This window comes from Nyctereutes procyonoides, unplaced genomic scaffold, assembly GCF_905146905.1.
Source record: "Nyctereutes procyonoides isolate TBG_1078 unplaced genomic scaffold, NYPRO_anot_genome, whole genome shotgun sequence".
NCBI classification, from domain to species: domain Eukaryota; kingdom Metazoa; phylum Chordata; class Mammalia; order Carnivora; family Canidae; genus Nyctereutes; species Nyctereutes procyonoides.
The window spans coordinates 39,753,218-39,769,061 of NW_026575020.1; the positions used below are offsets into that span (position 1 = coordinate 39,753,218).

General features: G+C 40.2%; 1 protein-coding gene across 7 annotated transcripts in view; it reads left to right on the plus strand.

Moving 5' to 3' along the window:
- MAPKAP1 (MAPK associated protein 1) overlaps positions 1-15,844 on the plus strand; it is a 256,321-nt gene that overhangs the window by 227,773 nt on the left and 12,704 nt on the right. The window lies entirely within an intron of this gene.

Genomic DNA, 15,844 nt, shown 5'->3' on the forward strand with positions numbered 1-15,844 from the left:
TTTATTTTTTTCATGAGAGACACAGAGAGAGGCAGAGACATAGGCAGAAGAAGAGGCAGGCTCCCTGCAGGGAGCCCAGTGTGGGACTGAATCCCAGGAACCCCACCCACCCCCATCAGGACCTGAGCCAAAGGCCAGATGATCAACCACTGAGCCACCCAGCGCCCCCTGTGGAGCCTATTTAAAATGCAGTTCTCCAGGGCCCATCCCCAGTGGGTTTTTTTTTGGGGGGGGGGGGAGAGGGGGTATTTATTTTATTATAGAGCAAGTAGGAAGAGGGACAGAGGGAAAAAAATCTTCAAGCAGACTCCCTGCTGAGCAGGGATCCTGACACAGGTCTCAATCTCACAACCCTGAGATCATGACCTGAGCCAGAACCAAGAGTCAGATGCTTAACTGACTGGGCCACCTACACACCCTTCCCCAGTGGGTTCTGATTCATTAACTTGGAGGATGATATGAGCTTCTAATTTTTGTTAATCCTCTTTATTCCAGTGCCCACTGAATTGGGAACCAATGTTATAAGGAGTGACATACTCAAAAGAAACAGTAAGAAATGTAAAGGCCAGCAAGTGTTTATAATATGGTTCAAGTTTTTGAGATAATACTAAGCAGGGACATAGGAGCAGAGAGCCACCTGAAGGGGTCCTATGGACAGGGCACCTGCCACATTGCCTCATTTATGGGTGGGTATTTGTTTTATCAAATCCAGCTGTGCTAGGCTACATAATCTCCTCCTTTCAACCCATTGGTCTCCAGCTTGACAAAAAGGGAGAACCTAGTGGTACAGGGGAAAGGAGGCAGACCATGCCCACCCACTCTCACTTCCTGCCATTGTTGTCATCCTAGTGAGGGGTTTCTGCAAGATGGCAGCCAGAAGGGGCTGGTGAGAAAATTGTTTACTGCTCTGGAGCACTTGCCTCCACCTCTAGATAAACATCTTCCTAATTCCTCCCACTCCAGCTTATCAGCCAATAAAGATGTCATTGTTCTGGCATCTTTCTTCCCAAGAATTCAGGATGCTTTGAAAAGTAACATTTTGAAATTCTCCATGTCTCTGAGAAATGAAAGGCAGTTGCTTACATGTTCATAGATGGATAAGCTGGAGTAGAAAGGTTAGGAAAAGAACTAGAAAGAGGATTCAGATTTCCTTTACACTCATACCAAGACACTCACATGCCAAAGAAGTCTGTGTGTGATTCAGGCACTGAAAGTGAAGGGTGTAACACACCCTAAGAGGGAAGGAAGAAAAGATGCACAGCCACCACCTCCCAGTTGCCTCTTGCCATCAGGCAGTCAGGAAGTAAATATTACACATCTCTGAGAGAGGTGCCAAGTTCCAAGCTGTGGGGATACAGAGCAGACGTGGGGTCCACCATTTCAATATTGACAATCCAGGAAGAGAGTCTTTTGTCTTATTTTCAACCTACTGGATGGTTTGTCTTATTTTCAACCTACTTACATGCAAGTCTTAAAGAGGTTTCCTTCTCTCTCACTGTGGTTCCAGAGATCTAGAAATTGTGAGTTCCCTGAACAAAGAGGTGCACTGCCCCAGTCAGACATTTCCTAAGTTCCTGTGCCCCTATCACAGTGCTTTCCAAACCATGTTCCTCAGAGCTCTAGGTCCTCGGGGGACCTCAGGGGCTGGGCGCAGGGAAAGGGGCAGGCTTGGGTATGACACCTCCCCTTCAGTCAACAGAGTGCTACTTCTTTCTGTTTGGGGATTCTGCAGTCAACCAATAAAAGGGATTTTGCTGCTTTAAAAAAGGTTTGAAAGCTACAGGCTCACAGGACAGAAGCCAGACTCCTCACCATAGGAGTCTTTACAGACATTGACTACTCCAGGCTCATAGCCCATAATTTCCCATCCTAAACTTGGACTATGATCACTGTGAATTATTTGCACACAAACACACCTTGAATTCTGTGCTGCTGCTATTACCACTGCCTGGAGTACACCTCCCCACTGACCCTCCCTCTAACTGACAGGCACCTCCAGTACCTCATGTCTGGCTCACCCTTTTTTCAAGGTCCAGCTCCAGTGTCAGGCTCTCTCCATAACTTTGTCCCAAAGAGTTTGCACAGCAAACTCTGATACAGCACCTCTCACACTGTGCTGTTTATCGACTTGAAGTCTGTCCCCCCCGCCCCGCAATCTCCATGCTGAACTAATTGATCCAGGAACTAGTTTCTCTATCCTCATCCATAGCACCACAGTGCCTGCAGAATTGTCCTCAATGGATGTTTGCTGTCTTCAAATTGAATTTAATGAGGCCAGGATTGAGAAACCAAAAGTTTCTCAGCATAATTTATGTTGTAAAGAGCCCAAACAAAGATACATTAACTGAATCGGCTTGATGCTGTGTTATTTTTTTTTATGATTTCCAGTATCTTCATCAAATTAATTCAGTGACTTAATCTAAAAAGTTTATCTTAAAGACCATCATCAGACCACAGAATTAATCTGTGGGGCGGTGGCAGCGGCGGCGGCAGCTGCTTCTTCTTCTTCTTCTTCTTCTTCTTCTTCTTCTTCTTTTAAAGGATTAATGGTAACCCTTTTTATCTTTTGTGTCTGTTGAACCTTAGAAAAAAGTTATTTTAACAGCACTAAAGAAATGAAAGTCACTATATTTCATAAGTTTAGCCTGTGATTTTTATCAGCATAGTGATGTATGTTTGTAGCTGAGTTTACATCAAAAATTATTCTTGGGGCCTTCTTGAATGAATTATGGCAAAGAGAGAGAGTCTAGAAGTAGATAAGGTTTTGATTTCTGCAATATATTTCCTTTTTCATGTTTTTATCTCTCGTAACACAGTGTCTTGCCGAAGACTGGAACGTGTGACCAACTGGAATAATTTAGTTGTGAAAACAGCAGACGTGTTATTAAACAGCCTTCTTTACAAAAAGGCATTAAGTGTTGGAAGGATAATGAAGTTGTCCCAGTCTGTCTTGAGACATGTTTGTCAGAATTTTGAACAGAAAAGAAATGGTTTCTAAAACCTTCAAATATGACCAGTTTGCAGTGTTTATTGAAAAAGCCTGTCAAACCATTAATTTGGTCGTCATAAGGAACACAGCTCAAGTTTAATTGACGCCATATCCAAAAAGTATGTGAATAGTGGACTTGGCAAAGGGACTGAGCAATAGAGCGCCTGCAGTGAGACACATAATTACACATACCATGGATCAGAAAGATCCAGACTATGTAGCTGTGCTCCATAAATAGCAGTTCTATGGCTCTCTTTCCTTCCCCTAACTTCTCCCTCTTAGGCTGCATTCTCAGAGGGAAGATTTATTGCTCTGTCCCTGTGAGTGTTTAAGGACCTGGAACTTAATGACTAAATAGATACATGCTTTAGAAGAAATTTGTACATATAAATATGAACTCTTACCAGAATTAGCGGAGAAAATCTGTGTATCAGAAGCACTGAGAAATTAAGAATAAATTCTGCCTTTGTAGATTGGGGGGGAAAAAACAAACAAACAAACAAAAAAGGCTATGCACTGCCATTATTATTCAAATCAGTGATTTCTCAGTCTGGTTTTGCCACTCCTTAGGATATCTTTTGCTATTTTGAAGGATGTCACCAACCTCTAAAAGATGAATTCATTTTAATTCATTTTAACTGAACAAATATGTATGCAACACATTGGAGGGAAGAATGTTTCCATATCAGAGACTACCATGGCATCCTCCATCCTTACTCAGCTAAACCTAGGCTTTGGATGTGCTGGGCTCTCTTTTTAAGTGCTAGCCTCAAATTCCAACACTGAAACAAAAGCAAGGGACCTTTCTTTTAAACTAACACCCTTCAGAGACTCTCAGGCTGGTTTTAAATAAAGTACCAGACTCAACCGTGCCCGGTCTGGTTTTATCATAAGAAGGTTGTGCAGGTTTCGAGTCTTTAAAGGAAGCAGCCTATCATTAAGAAATCAGATTTAAACCTTAATAAAGTAGCTGTCGTCTTTATAGCTGAAAAGAGCTCTGTATCTCAATTAAGTATAGATAATAGAAAATCTTAAGGAAGCAACATAATAGAGGTAACCTGATTACATTCTCTTGCAATAGTATAATTTAAAGGAAATCTGATTCTGTTGATGCTGGTGGGGGATTGCTTGTTTGTTTTGTTTTGTTTTGTTCTTTGTCCAAAACAGTGTTTGGATATAGGATAGGAACTCTGGGATTACGAGTTAACCACAACTGCAGGAAACTGTCAGGCCCTGGTATGAACAGAACCTGCTAGATATTTGAGATGAGATTCAGTTAAGGTTATGAGTTAAATTAGTTGGGCTTATTGGTGACCTCCCGCTTAAATGAATCTTTCTTTTCATAAGTACTTGACAAGATCTGTAAAGTAGTGTATTTAATTTACTAATTAAATTAAAGCTACTGAATAATGATTTGTCCACATTGATTTAGCTTAAATAGAAAAGATCAGCATTGTTGTGATCTTCAGCAACCTTAATGGCCAAGCCAGTTAGACACAAAGGCCTCTTGTGTTTTATAGGTCAGAAGTACATAGGTAAGCCCAGGCTGTAATTGAATTGCCTACACTGCATGCTGCAGTTGCAGATTCCCTTTGCCTTCTCGTTCCATTGTTGCACTGGGGCTTAAGAGAATGTTAACGCGGTAATAGGCACAGGGCCTTCCCCATTATACGTCTTGCTATCGAGCGGTTCTGCATGACTAGTTAAAGAAGATGGCAAGAAGATTAATGAAAGCAAGGCTAATACAGAAGGGGGTACTTTTGCAAGACTTCTACCGAGGAGATATTAGAGCTGAACCAGAGCTTGGCTTTTTCTTTATCCTGTGACCTTTGAACCTGCCTTAGTGTTGAGAGCTGCCAGGGAAGTCGACATTTTGATTGATGTTGGTACACGAGTCAGTCTCTCCCATTGAATTCCACATCTGCACGAAAATAGCTTTTCCAGCAGAATTCATACTGGCCAGAAGTGATAGCCAAATTGATGGCTGAAATGCTTTTATGTAGTTTTCATTTAAACCTAAAGGTATTTGATGGTTTAATTCAGTATCCAGTTTTCATAGATTATAAGCATTCACTTATATATCCTTAATGGGATCATCAACTCATAGTGAAAGACCAGTATTAAGAGTGTTCAGAGGTTTGCAAAAGAGCTCCAAGCAGGCTTTATGGAGGAGTAAAAGCAGTCATCACACAAAACCTTCATCATCCTCAAAAAAGAAAAATCAGTCTGAGGGCCCAGGCAAACTGACTTTGAGGTTTTTGTGTATAAAGTAAAGTGTCCCACTATTTCTGGAAAGCTACAGAGGGGGAAGTCTGAAATCTTCTGTCTGGATCCCACCTCAGCTCCAACTCAGAGGCTCTCTTGATCTGAGTTCCCTGACCTTGTCCTCAGGACACTAGCATTCCATCTGAAAGGCATTGTTATGATCTGCTTGTAAGACAATCCCGTGCATGTGTCCCCACTAATTGTATTACCTTGCTTGTGGAACTGTGGGCCATTAGTGTGTGTTTCTGTGTGTCTGTGTGTGTCTTTAAATGTGCCTTTGTTTGCATCCCCCACCCCCTGTTCCCAATAAAAAAGAGTAGGGAGGGAGAGTGGCAGAAGGACTCAGGTTTTGTTACTAAAATCGACTTGGGGGATCCCTGGGTGGTGCAGCGGTTTGGCGCCTGCCTTTGGCCCAGGGCGCGATCCTGGAGACCCGGGATCGAATCCCACGTCGGGCTCCCAGTGCATGGAGCCTGCTTCTCCCTCTGCCTGTGTCTCTGCCTCTCTCTCTCTCTCTCTGTATGACTATCGTAAATAAATAAATAAATAAATAAATAAATAAATAAATAAATAAATAAATAAATAAATAAAAAAAAAATCGACTTGGGCACACCCCAATCCATATGTTGAATCCTCTGATCACCTGATTTCTCTTTTTTCTGTTGGACAGAGGTAGTAGTTGTAGCAGAGAGCACATGCACACACATACACACACACACATTAATGTGACAGGCATTTCAGTTCCTAAAGGAGGAGGTACCCAAGATAGATGTTCATGAGAATGAAAGAGAAATGAGGATGACATTAGCCATCCTGGATGACAGAGCCACAGCCCCTGGGTGAGTGGGTAGATGGCCATGGCCATACCACATACTATAGGCCCCAGTAAGTAAGGCATTTGCATTTATACTCAAGTAGACCTGTAGCCAGGAAGACCACAGCCCATCCTTAGGCTCTAATGATTCCCAGGAGGTCCAGGTACTCCAGACATCAGGTGGACAAGCTATGTAGTGCTTTTATTCTCTGACAAGGACTTATTTCATAAATTCCAGATCAAATACGGTAAGTACTGCTAGATTACAGAACACAATGGACTCTAACATATTAAATGCCCCAGTTATTGAATTGCCTTTTCATAAGGGTACTCTGGAGCACAATCAGGAGCAGGCAGTGCCTCATCCTTTTAACAGATATGTTTCCTAGCCCTATTAAAAGGGGTCTTCATCTATCCTGTCAAAGGGAGTCTGCTGGGGTTTTTTAGTTTAATTACACTATCCAATTAAAACTCCTTGCTGCATTTGGATGCGCCTCTCCTTGGGCCTGAGTGGATATGACATTTACAAGGCTCGCCTTTCAAGCAGACAATAGTGTGATTGATGAGGTGCATGTTCAGTGGAGGAGGCGAGTGCCTGTGGAAGTGCTGCTTAGTGCATTTTGATTTATTTATCATTTCCTTCCAAAACAAGGGAGCTGCCGGGGAGATAGGTTTGGGCAACCAGGGAGACCACCTCAGTTTTTCCAAGTGTGTGGGAGGGAAAGACCTGGAGTGTGCCACAGAATAAAAGTGGGGAAAAAACTCTAAGCTCAGGGCCAATGGGCATCATCTACTGCCAGGCTGCATTCTTAGGTTCTCTGACCCAGGTTGGTTTCCAGTAACCTCACACTGTGATCTGCTGTTAAATAGGCTATCACTGTATTTCAGGGAGCTGTTCTCTGGGGCTGGATAACATTGGCTAGACCCCTGAGAACTCAGCCAGGAGGGAACCCACCCAGCATGTGTGCCATTGATCTAGTCATTATTAACTGGCACTTGATGTTTGCAGTAGGTATGCCTATTTATGTTCCCAGATGCATCCTTTAGAAATCCAGCAGTTTCTGTCCAGGGGCTACAGTCAGTGCTTGATGAACCTCTAACTTTGCCTGGGCACCATAAGCATTTAAAAGTTGCTTCTAGAATTTGGAATTCGCCAAGAGCAAGTATGGCTGTTCAACAAAGAGATATGGCAGTACAGTGGAGAACTTCTCAAGGTTGTAGTGGAAAGGCAAACCCAACATCTTGTTCTTAACCTACTATTGCTGTTTGCCCTCAGCATATGAAAGATGAGACCAGTGTGCTTGTCTCTGTAGTTCATGGAAAAGACAATATGTGGTTTCAGAAAGGTCAACACTCTATGAATTTAGGAGGCAGGAGATTCTCCTCTGAGTCCCAGACAGATGATAAGAACAACACAACTCCCATATTCATTTTCACATACTACAGTTGCTCATTGGAGTTGTTTGGAAGCATGTTTGCTTACTACATAACATGTAAGAATGTCTGTGTTTCTGAGGAAAATTGTCTGCTCCCAAGATTTTCAGTGGGTTTTCATTCTCTGTAATCCTTCCTCATTTTTCCCTAGGACTTATTAATGAGCAAAGAATATGTTTGTGTCAATTTGAATATTGATACTTGTTAGAGTAGAAAACATTTTGGGGTATCAACTTTTTTCCTCCTGGAAAAACCTTTTATTTTTTTTCATTAAAGTTTTCGCTTAATTATTGGCTTGTGCATTATGAACCCATAATAACAAAACAGATATAATGGGAAATTTGCATACATTTATGTTTTCCTAGGTTTTTATTACTATTTTTTCAAATTTTTTCTTTCTTGATTTTAACATCAGAAGAGATCCTGATTGAAAAGAAGGTAAGGGCAGAAACTGTTCCTTACTGAAAAATTGTGTGAAAGATTTCTCAGCTAGATAAATGATAGGAAAAATCTGTTTCCCTTGCCTCCTGCCAAGCTCCAAATTGTGTTTTCATAATAAATAAATGGGGTGCTTAGATTTTAAGTTCTCACAGACATGGAAAAAGTAAGCCATTGTTTCATTAAAATCAAAGTGTGTATTGCTTACAAGATTCCCATAGGCAGCTTCCAGGACAGGCTAACTGCTACCAGATTAGCCCTTCTATCATAAATGACTGGAAAACCATACAAAATATAAGAAAGTGTTCTCAGACACTAGAAAACAAGCAGTGCAGGACTGTGAGCCCTGAGAGAAGGGAAACAAATGAGGTGAAACTTACTATCACTTCAGGTTTCTTCAGCGTTTCCCAAGGAGAGTATAGAAGTCTCCTCAAACTCCGAGACAGAAATCAGTTGGAGGAAGCTGAAATTTATAATAAATGAAGTGTGGAGAAGAGGGAGCTACACTGAGAAGAAGCTCCAGAAAAAGGCTCTCAAATCTTCTGTTGTATACCAAACTATGCATGCCTATAGTGGGACCTCACAAGTTGGGTCAAAGCACAACTACTATGGCACTATAATGTGGAGTTCTGGCCAACCAGATGGGCGTTTCCAGGGCATGTAGCCGTGACTCCACAAAGGCCATATCTTAGTAAGATTAAACTAGCCTTAGACTAATAACTGCTCTAAATCCTTGCCTAATAAAGCTTTTTTTTTAACTTTTTATTTTAATTCCAGTTGGTTAACATACAGTGTTATATTAGTTTCAGGTGTACAATATAGTGATTACACAATAAAGCCTTAAAAGGAGTCCTAAAAAGGGGTACTTGGGTGGCTCAGTCAGTTAGGCATCTGCCTTCAGCTCGGGCCTTGATCTCAGGGTCCTGTGATTGAGCTCCATGTCCAGCACCCTGCTCGGCAGAGAATCTGCTTCTCCCTCCCCTTCTGCCCCTCCCCATTGCTCATGCTCTCACTCACTCTCTCTTTCAAATGAATAAATAAAAAATATCTTTTTAAAAAAAAAAGAGTCTTAAGAGATCAATATGGTCCACAAGTAAATTAACTGGCTGTTAGAATAAAGCCCAATATTCTCTAAAGGATGATGACAGAATACAGACAACCCACAATGTAATGTTTATAGTGTCCAGCATTCAATAAGAAATTAACAGATATGCAAAGAAGCAGGAAAATGCATCCTATAACTAGGATAAACATCAATCAATAGAAATAGCCAGAAATGGCAGGGATCACAGAATCGGCAGATAAATACTTTAAAACAGCTATTATAAATGTGTTTAAAGATTTAAAGGAAAGGAAAACAACTCAAAAAAAGAGAAATGGAAACTACTAAAAAAAAAGAACCACATGGAAATTCTAGAGCTGAGAAATACAATACCTGAATCAACACTGATGTGACCAGAGTCATTTATTAACTCTCAGGAATCCAGCACAGCTTAGCTGGGTCCTCCTGAGGGTCTCTCCTGAGGTTGCAGTCAAGCTGTCAGCCAGGGCCACAATCCTCTCAAGGTTCAGTTGGGGTAGGATCTGCTTCCAAGCTCACTGAGTAGTTGCCGGTAGAGTTCATTTCTTTGTGAACATCTTGAGTTCCTTGCCACACAGTCCTCTCCATAGGTGAGCTCACAAGATGGCAGCTGGCTTCAACAAAATAACCAAGAGTAAGAGTAATAGCAAGGAAAAAGTCACAGTCATTTACAACCAACCCTTAGAAGTGGCTTAGAAATATACTTGTGCTGAATTTTATTTATCAGAAGTAAGTCACTAGGGTCATCTGGGTGGCTCAGTCAGTTAAGTATCTATCTTCAGCTTGGGTCATGATACTGGTGGCCTGGGATCAAGCTTCACGTCGGGCATCCTGCTCAGTAGAGAGTCTACTTCTCCCTCTCTCTTTGCCCCTCCCCATTGCCTGTGCGCGCGCTCTCTCTCTCTCTCTCTCTCAAATAAAATTAAAAAAAAAAAGGTAAGTCACTAGGTCTAGCCCACATGCAAGATAAGGAGATGACACAGGATATGGAAAGCAGGAGACAGAATCATTGGGGACCACTTCTGAATCTGCCTACCACAATCTGTAAACTTCAAGACAGGACAATGAAACTATTGAGACTGAAGCACAGAGGCAAAAAATTGATGAGAAGAACAGACTATGGGATAATACCAAGTGTTCTAACATACAGGTAACTGAAGTCCCAGGAATGGAGGAGAAAACTATTCCAGATTTGATTTAAAATACTAATCCACCAATTTTGGAAGGCCAATGAAGGCCAAACAAGGTAAATATGAAGAAAACTGCATCAAGGCACATCATAAGCAAATTGCTAAAAAACCAGTGATAACTAGAAAAATCTTAAGAATAGCCAGAAAGGGGTGCCTGTGTGGTTCAGTCGGTTAAGCATCTGACTCTTAATTTTGACTCAAGTCATGATCTCAGGATTGTGGAACCGAGCCCCACATCTGGCTCCATGCTCTGTGAGGAGTCTACTTGAGATTCCCTCTCTATCCCTCTACCCCTCCCCCGGTTCATGCTTGCTGTCTCTGTCTCTCTCAAATAAATCTTAAAAAAAAAACAAACACCAAGATGAGAATGATTGCTGACTTCTCATCAGAAATAATGCAATCCAGAAGACAATGGAGTGACGTCTCTTAAAGTGCTAAAAGAAAATCTGTCAATCTAGAATTCATATTCCATGAAAATGTCCTTCAGTAATGAAGGTGAAATAAAGACATTTTCAGATACTCAAAAGATAAAAGAATGTGTTACCATTAAGCCTTCGCTACAAGAAAGGTTAAAGTCTGGAGGGGGAAAATGCCAGATAGAAACCCAGATCTCTACAAGGAGCATTCAAAATGTCATTATTAGCAACTGCACAGAATGAACCCAGAAAGGGTAAATAAGCAAGAGAGGCCTCTTTAAACAGGAATTAGCAAACTATGTCCCAAAGGTAAATCCAGCCTACCACCTATGAACTAAGAGTAGTTTTTACTGGTGAACATTTGCAATTGATTTAATGATAGGGAACACTAACTTTGGATTTCATTTAAACCAAGTTATGCACCATCTCGAAAAAATTCTATCCTTCTCTTTTGTAGACCTGTACTATACCCACCCCCAAATTCATTTGATCATTATATTTCAAATTTTGCCAATAAGAAATTTGGAAGATTTTTTTAATAAAATTTCATAATTATGAAATGTACTTAATTTAATTTTGCTCTTGGCCTGCAAAGCCTAATATATTTACTATCTTGACCTTTTCAGGAAAAGTTTCCTTGTCTTAGAGGAAGTAAAAAGACAAAGGGAACCTACCACGTACCTGTCAGTGTCCTGCATGTTTTACACGCACTATTTAGTTTTTACAACAGCCTGTGAGGTTTTATATGCATTAAGTATAGAATTCTAGAATTGTTGATTTTATCCTAGCAACAATGCTGTGAGGCTGAGGTTATTCCTATTTTATAATAATGAGGAAACTGAGACTCAGAAGTTGCATAACTTGTCCAAAGTTGAATCACGTAGGGCATTACGGCCACTGATGCCTATGTAGTCAAAAATCTATAGCTTTTGACTCCCCCAAAACTTAACTAATAGCCTATAGTTGACCAGAAGCCTTACTATTAACATAAACAGTGGATCAACACATTTTGTATGTCATATGTATTATATACTGTATTCTACAACAAATAAGCTAGAAGAAAATGTTAAAGTCATAAGGATTACTTATTAAAATACATTTCGAATACTGTACTGTATTTGTTGATACCATAAATTTATATACCTACTGAAAAAATTCTAGTAATGAGTGAACCCACAGAGTTTAAACCCTTATTATTCAATGGTCAACTCTATAAATGGGTAATAGAGGTTTATATTCTTTCTGCCACCAACATGAAGCCAAGGCACTTCTGTGCTGCTTTGATGTAAGAGCATCCCTAGCCCCAACTCAGACTCTGTAAAGTCTTCTTTTTTTAACAAATTTCAACTATGCTTGATTATCTGGGTTTTCATCCTAAAGGATATTAAATGTGGAAAATAGAAGGAGAGAAAGAATGACAATAAGGACAGTGGGAAGTGAAAACTTAAAAGAGTTGACCAAAACTGAAACAAAACAAAAACTATTAAAAAGCAATCTAAGAATTCAGTAAGCAGAGTAATATGGCAGCATGGAACTATTTTGTGGCAAGATGTAGAACCTTCTGCAACCCTGAGGAAATCCTAATACTCCATACCTATAAAGATGAACATAACACAATAATTTTATTTTCCTTATACTCTAATATAGGAGGAAATTTTGTAATACGAAATTTTAATGCTTAAAATTGAAAAAGGCTTTTTTTGCACAAAGCTCATCCTAGCTGTCTGCTCTAAGGATTCTGGATAAATGGAGTTTCATGTGTTGTAATTTAGCGTCCCAGGTGTATGTGGACTTTTTATCAAACTTTTTATCACAAACTGTGGAAGAATATCCAGATACAAAACTTGTTTCTTGCCTCTAAAAGCAAAAGGGTAAAACCCAACCAGTACTTGATTACTGAAATATCATATGGTATTTTGTTAGAACAACTTGCACATGAATTAAAGAATCAAAAGACTCCATAAACCATTGTTCTTAATTCATTACACATAAGCATTTCTGCTGCATGTGGGAGTAGAGTATTTGTCTCAAGGAAAAAGCAGTTATATAGTTTGAGTTGCTGAACTAGCCATTTATTTTACAGAACACCACTTTTACTTGAAAGAACTTGACAAACCATGGTTATTCAAATTTGAGTATTTAGCAGACATTTTCTTGAAAATGAAGGAGGGAAGCCCTTCACTTAAAAAAAAAGTGATAATATTTGATGCCAATGATGAAATTCAAGATTTCAGGTGACAGAGTTTTGGAAAACTTGTATCTGTCACTGGCTTGGTTTCTCAAAACTTAGACTTTTCTGATGAGACCAGTGGTGATTTTAATGAATGCAATTTTTTTTGGTGATACTTTTGTATAATGAAATGTGTCCACATTTGGAAGACCTACATAACTCTATGAACCAATATTTTCCAGACTACTGCAGGCTGTTACAGAATCATTCAAGAGTATAAGATTCATTCAAAGTGCCAGACCAAAAACAAACAAACAAACAAAAAACGGTGCCAGACAGACCAGTAGTATAATAGAATACAGGTTTATTAATGTGGTTTTAGATATCACATTGCAACTACTCTTTTAAGAAACTACCATGTATCAAATTGGGCATAGTATCAAAGAAGAATATTTGCAAAGAAGAATATTAAAATATGCTTCAGGCAGCCGCGATGGCTCAGCGATTTAGTGCTGCATTCAGCCCAGGGCATGATCTCGGGATCCTGGGATCGAGTCCCACGTCGGGCTCCCTGCATGGAGCCTGCTTCTCCCTCTGCCTGTGTTTCTGCCTCTCTCTCTCTCTCTGTGTCTCTCATGAATGAATAAATAAAATCTTAAAAATATATAATATGCTTCAGCCAAAACAGTTTGTCACAACAGACAAAATGCAGAAGCAGATAGGATAATCCAGCTGTTTTCTGTTAATATTAAAGAGATTTCAAAAATATAAAATAATTCCACTCGTTAAACTTTTTTTTTTGCTTGAGGGAAGTACTAGCGTTTTCCATTTTAAAAAATACATTGTTTATATAAACTTGTAATGAGTTTATTGTTATTTTTAATGAATTAAATATTTTTTAAATTTCTCAGTTTTAATTTCTAATGCAATAAATGTTGATGTAATTCACACAAACAGAAGCCTTTTTGGGCTCCTCAGTAATGTTCATAATGTAAAGGGATTCTGAGACCAAAGTTTGAGAACTACTTGAAGAATCATCTTAAGAAGTTTGGACTTCATATTGTGAGGACAAGAGGAAAAGAAGCCACGCAGTGTTCTAGGGGAGTGATGTGGCTAGATAAGTGTTACAAAAGGATGACTCCTGTGTGTAGATGTTTAGATCTAAAAAAGTATGATCGAAAGTAGAAAAACCGAAGCACGGCAGGCCCGGCATCAGGGCCACGCACTCCTCCCGCTTCATCCCCCTCAAGTAGCCAGTCCGCCAATAAAGGCACCAACTCCCGGAAAAAAAAAAAAAAGAAAAAGTAGGAAAACCAGAGAGGAGGCAATAGATGATTAGGACCTGGGTGAGGGCTATGGCCACAGGATGGAAGGGGACAGAAGATGAATATGTGAGAACTATTTAGGAGACCAGATGCCTGGAACAGCTTTTGATTTAAAGGGAAATGTTGACATTGATTCTAGACATGCTGCATTCTAGGCATGTAGAGAGGACAGCTGTGAAACTCCGGAGAAAAGTCTAGGTCAGATTTCTACTTCAGGATCATCAACACGAGTAGTAATTAAAACCTAAGGGGCACGTATAATGCAATCCCTATCAAAATATCATGGACTTTCTTCAGAGACTTAGAACAAATTATTTTAAGATTTGTGTGGAATCAGAAAAGACCCCGAACAGCCAGGGGAATTTTAAAAAAGAAAACCATATCTGGGGGCATCACAATGCCAGATTTCAGGTTGTACTACAAAGCTGTGGTCATCAAGACAGTGTGGTACTGGCACAAAAACAGACACATAGATCAATGGAACAGAATAGAGAACCCAGAAGTGGACCCTGAACTTTATGGTCAACTAATATACGATAAAGGAGGAAAGACGATCCACTGGAAGAAAGACAGTCTCTTCAATAAATGGTGCTGGGAAAATTGGACATCCACATGCAGAAGAATGAAACTAGACCACTCTCTTGCACCATACACAAAGATAAACTCAAAATAGATGAAAGATCTAAATGTGAGACAAGATTCCATCAAAATCCCAGAGGAGAACTCAGGCAACACCCTTTTTGAACTTGGCCACAGTAACCGGAGGACAAACAGTGTATGTTCTCATTCATTTGGGGAATATGAATAATAGTGAAAGGGAATATAAGGGAAGGGAGAAGAAATGTGTGAGAAATATCAGAAAGGGAGACAGAACATAAAGACTCCTAACTCTGGGAAATGAACTAGGGGTGGTGGAGGGGGAGGAGGGCGGGGGGTGGGGGTGAATGGGTGACGGGCACTGAGGGGGACACTTGACGGGATGAGCACTGGGTGTTATTCTGTATGTTGGTAAATTGAACACCAATAAAAATTAATTTATAAAATTAAAAAAAAAACTAAGGGGCAAACCTTAAAGAGGAGAAATGCAGAGTTAGAAGGAACAAGGGTCAAGCATAGGACAGTGGGAAAACGATCGTTTAAGGGACAGATGAAGGAAAGGATCACAAAAGTGTGAGAAGCAGATTGGCTGGAGAAATCTACTGAAGAATCAGATAACTGTGCCTTGATGGAAATCCAGGAAAAGAAGAGTTCGGGGAGAAGTATCAAGTACAGCTGAGAAGCCTAAAACCTAAAAACTAAAAGCTGAGAAGTATCTACTGGATCTCTCAACATAAAGGTCGCAGTGACCTTAGCCAAGAATGTTTTCAATAAATGAGGAAAGAGGGGAATCACATTGCCCTGGGAGTTTTTATAATCAGAGAGCTTTAATTATGTTTATAGGAAAGAGCCAAAGAGAGATTTGAAAGATGCAGGCAGAAAATAAGTAGGTCAGATTCGGCCCTGCTCTAAAGGTCAAGGAGGTCATTACGGTTCCCCAGGCCCCTGCCACAGTAGGAGTGCTGGGGAAGTGATGCCAGCCTTTACCAGTTGAATTACATTGACCTGAAGCTCCTGGAGGCAGCTCAGAACTGCTGTTTACAGTGGGGACTGAATCCAGAGGGGGTTTGCAGCCTCAAAACCAGGTAATTTCAGCCCATCCTTCCCTTCTATAGACCTCCAGGG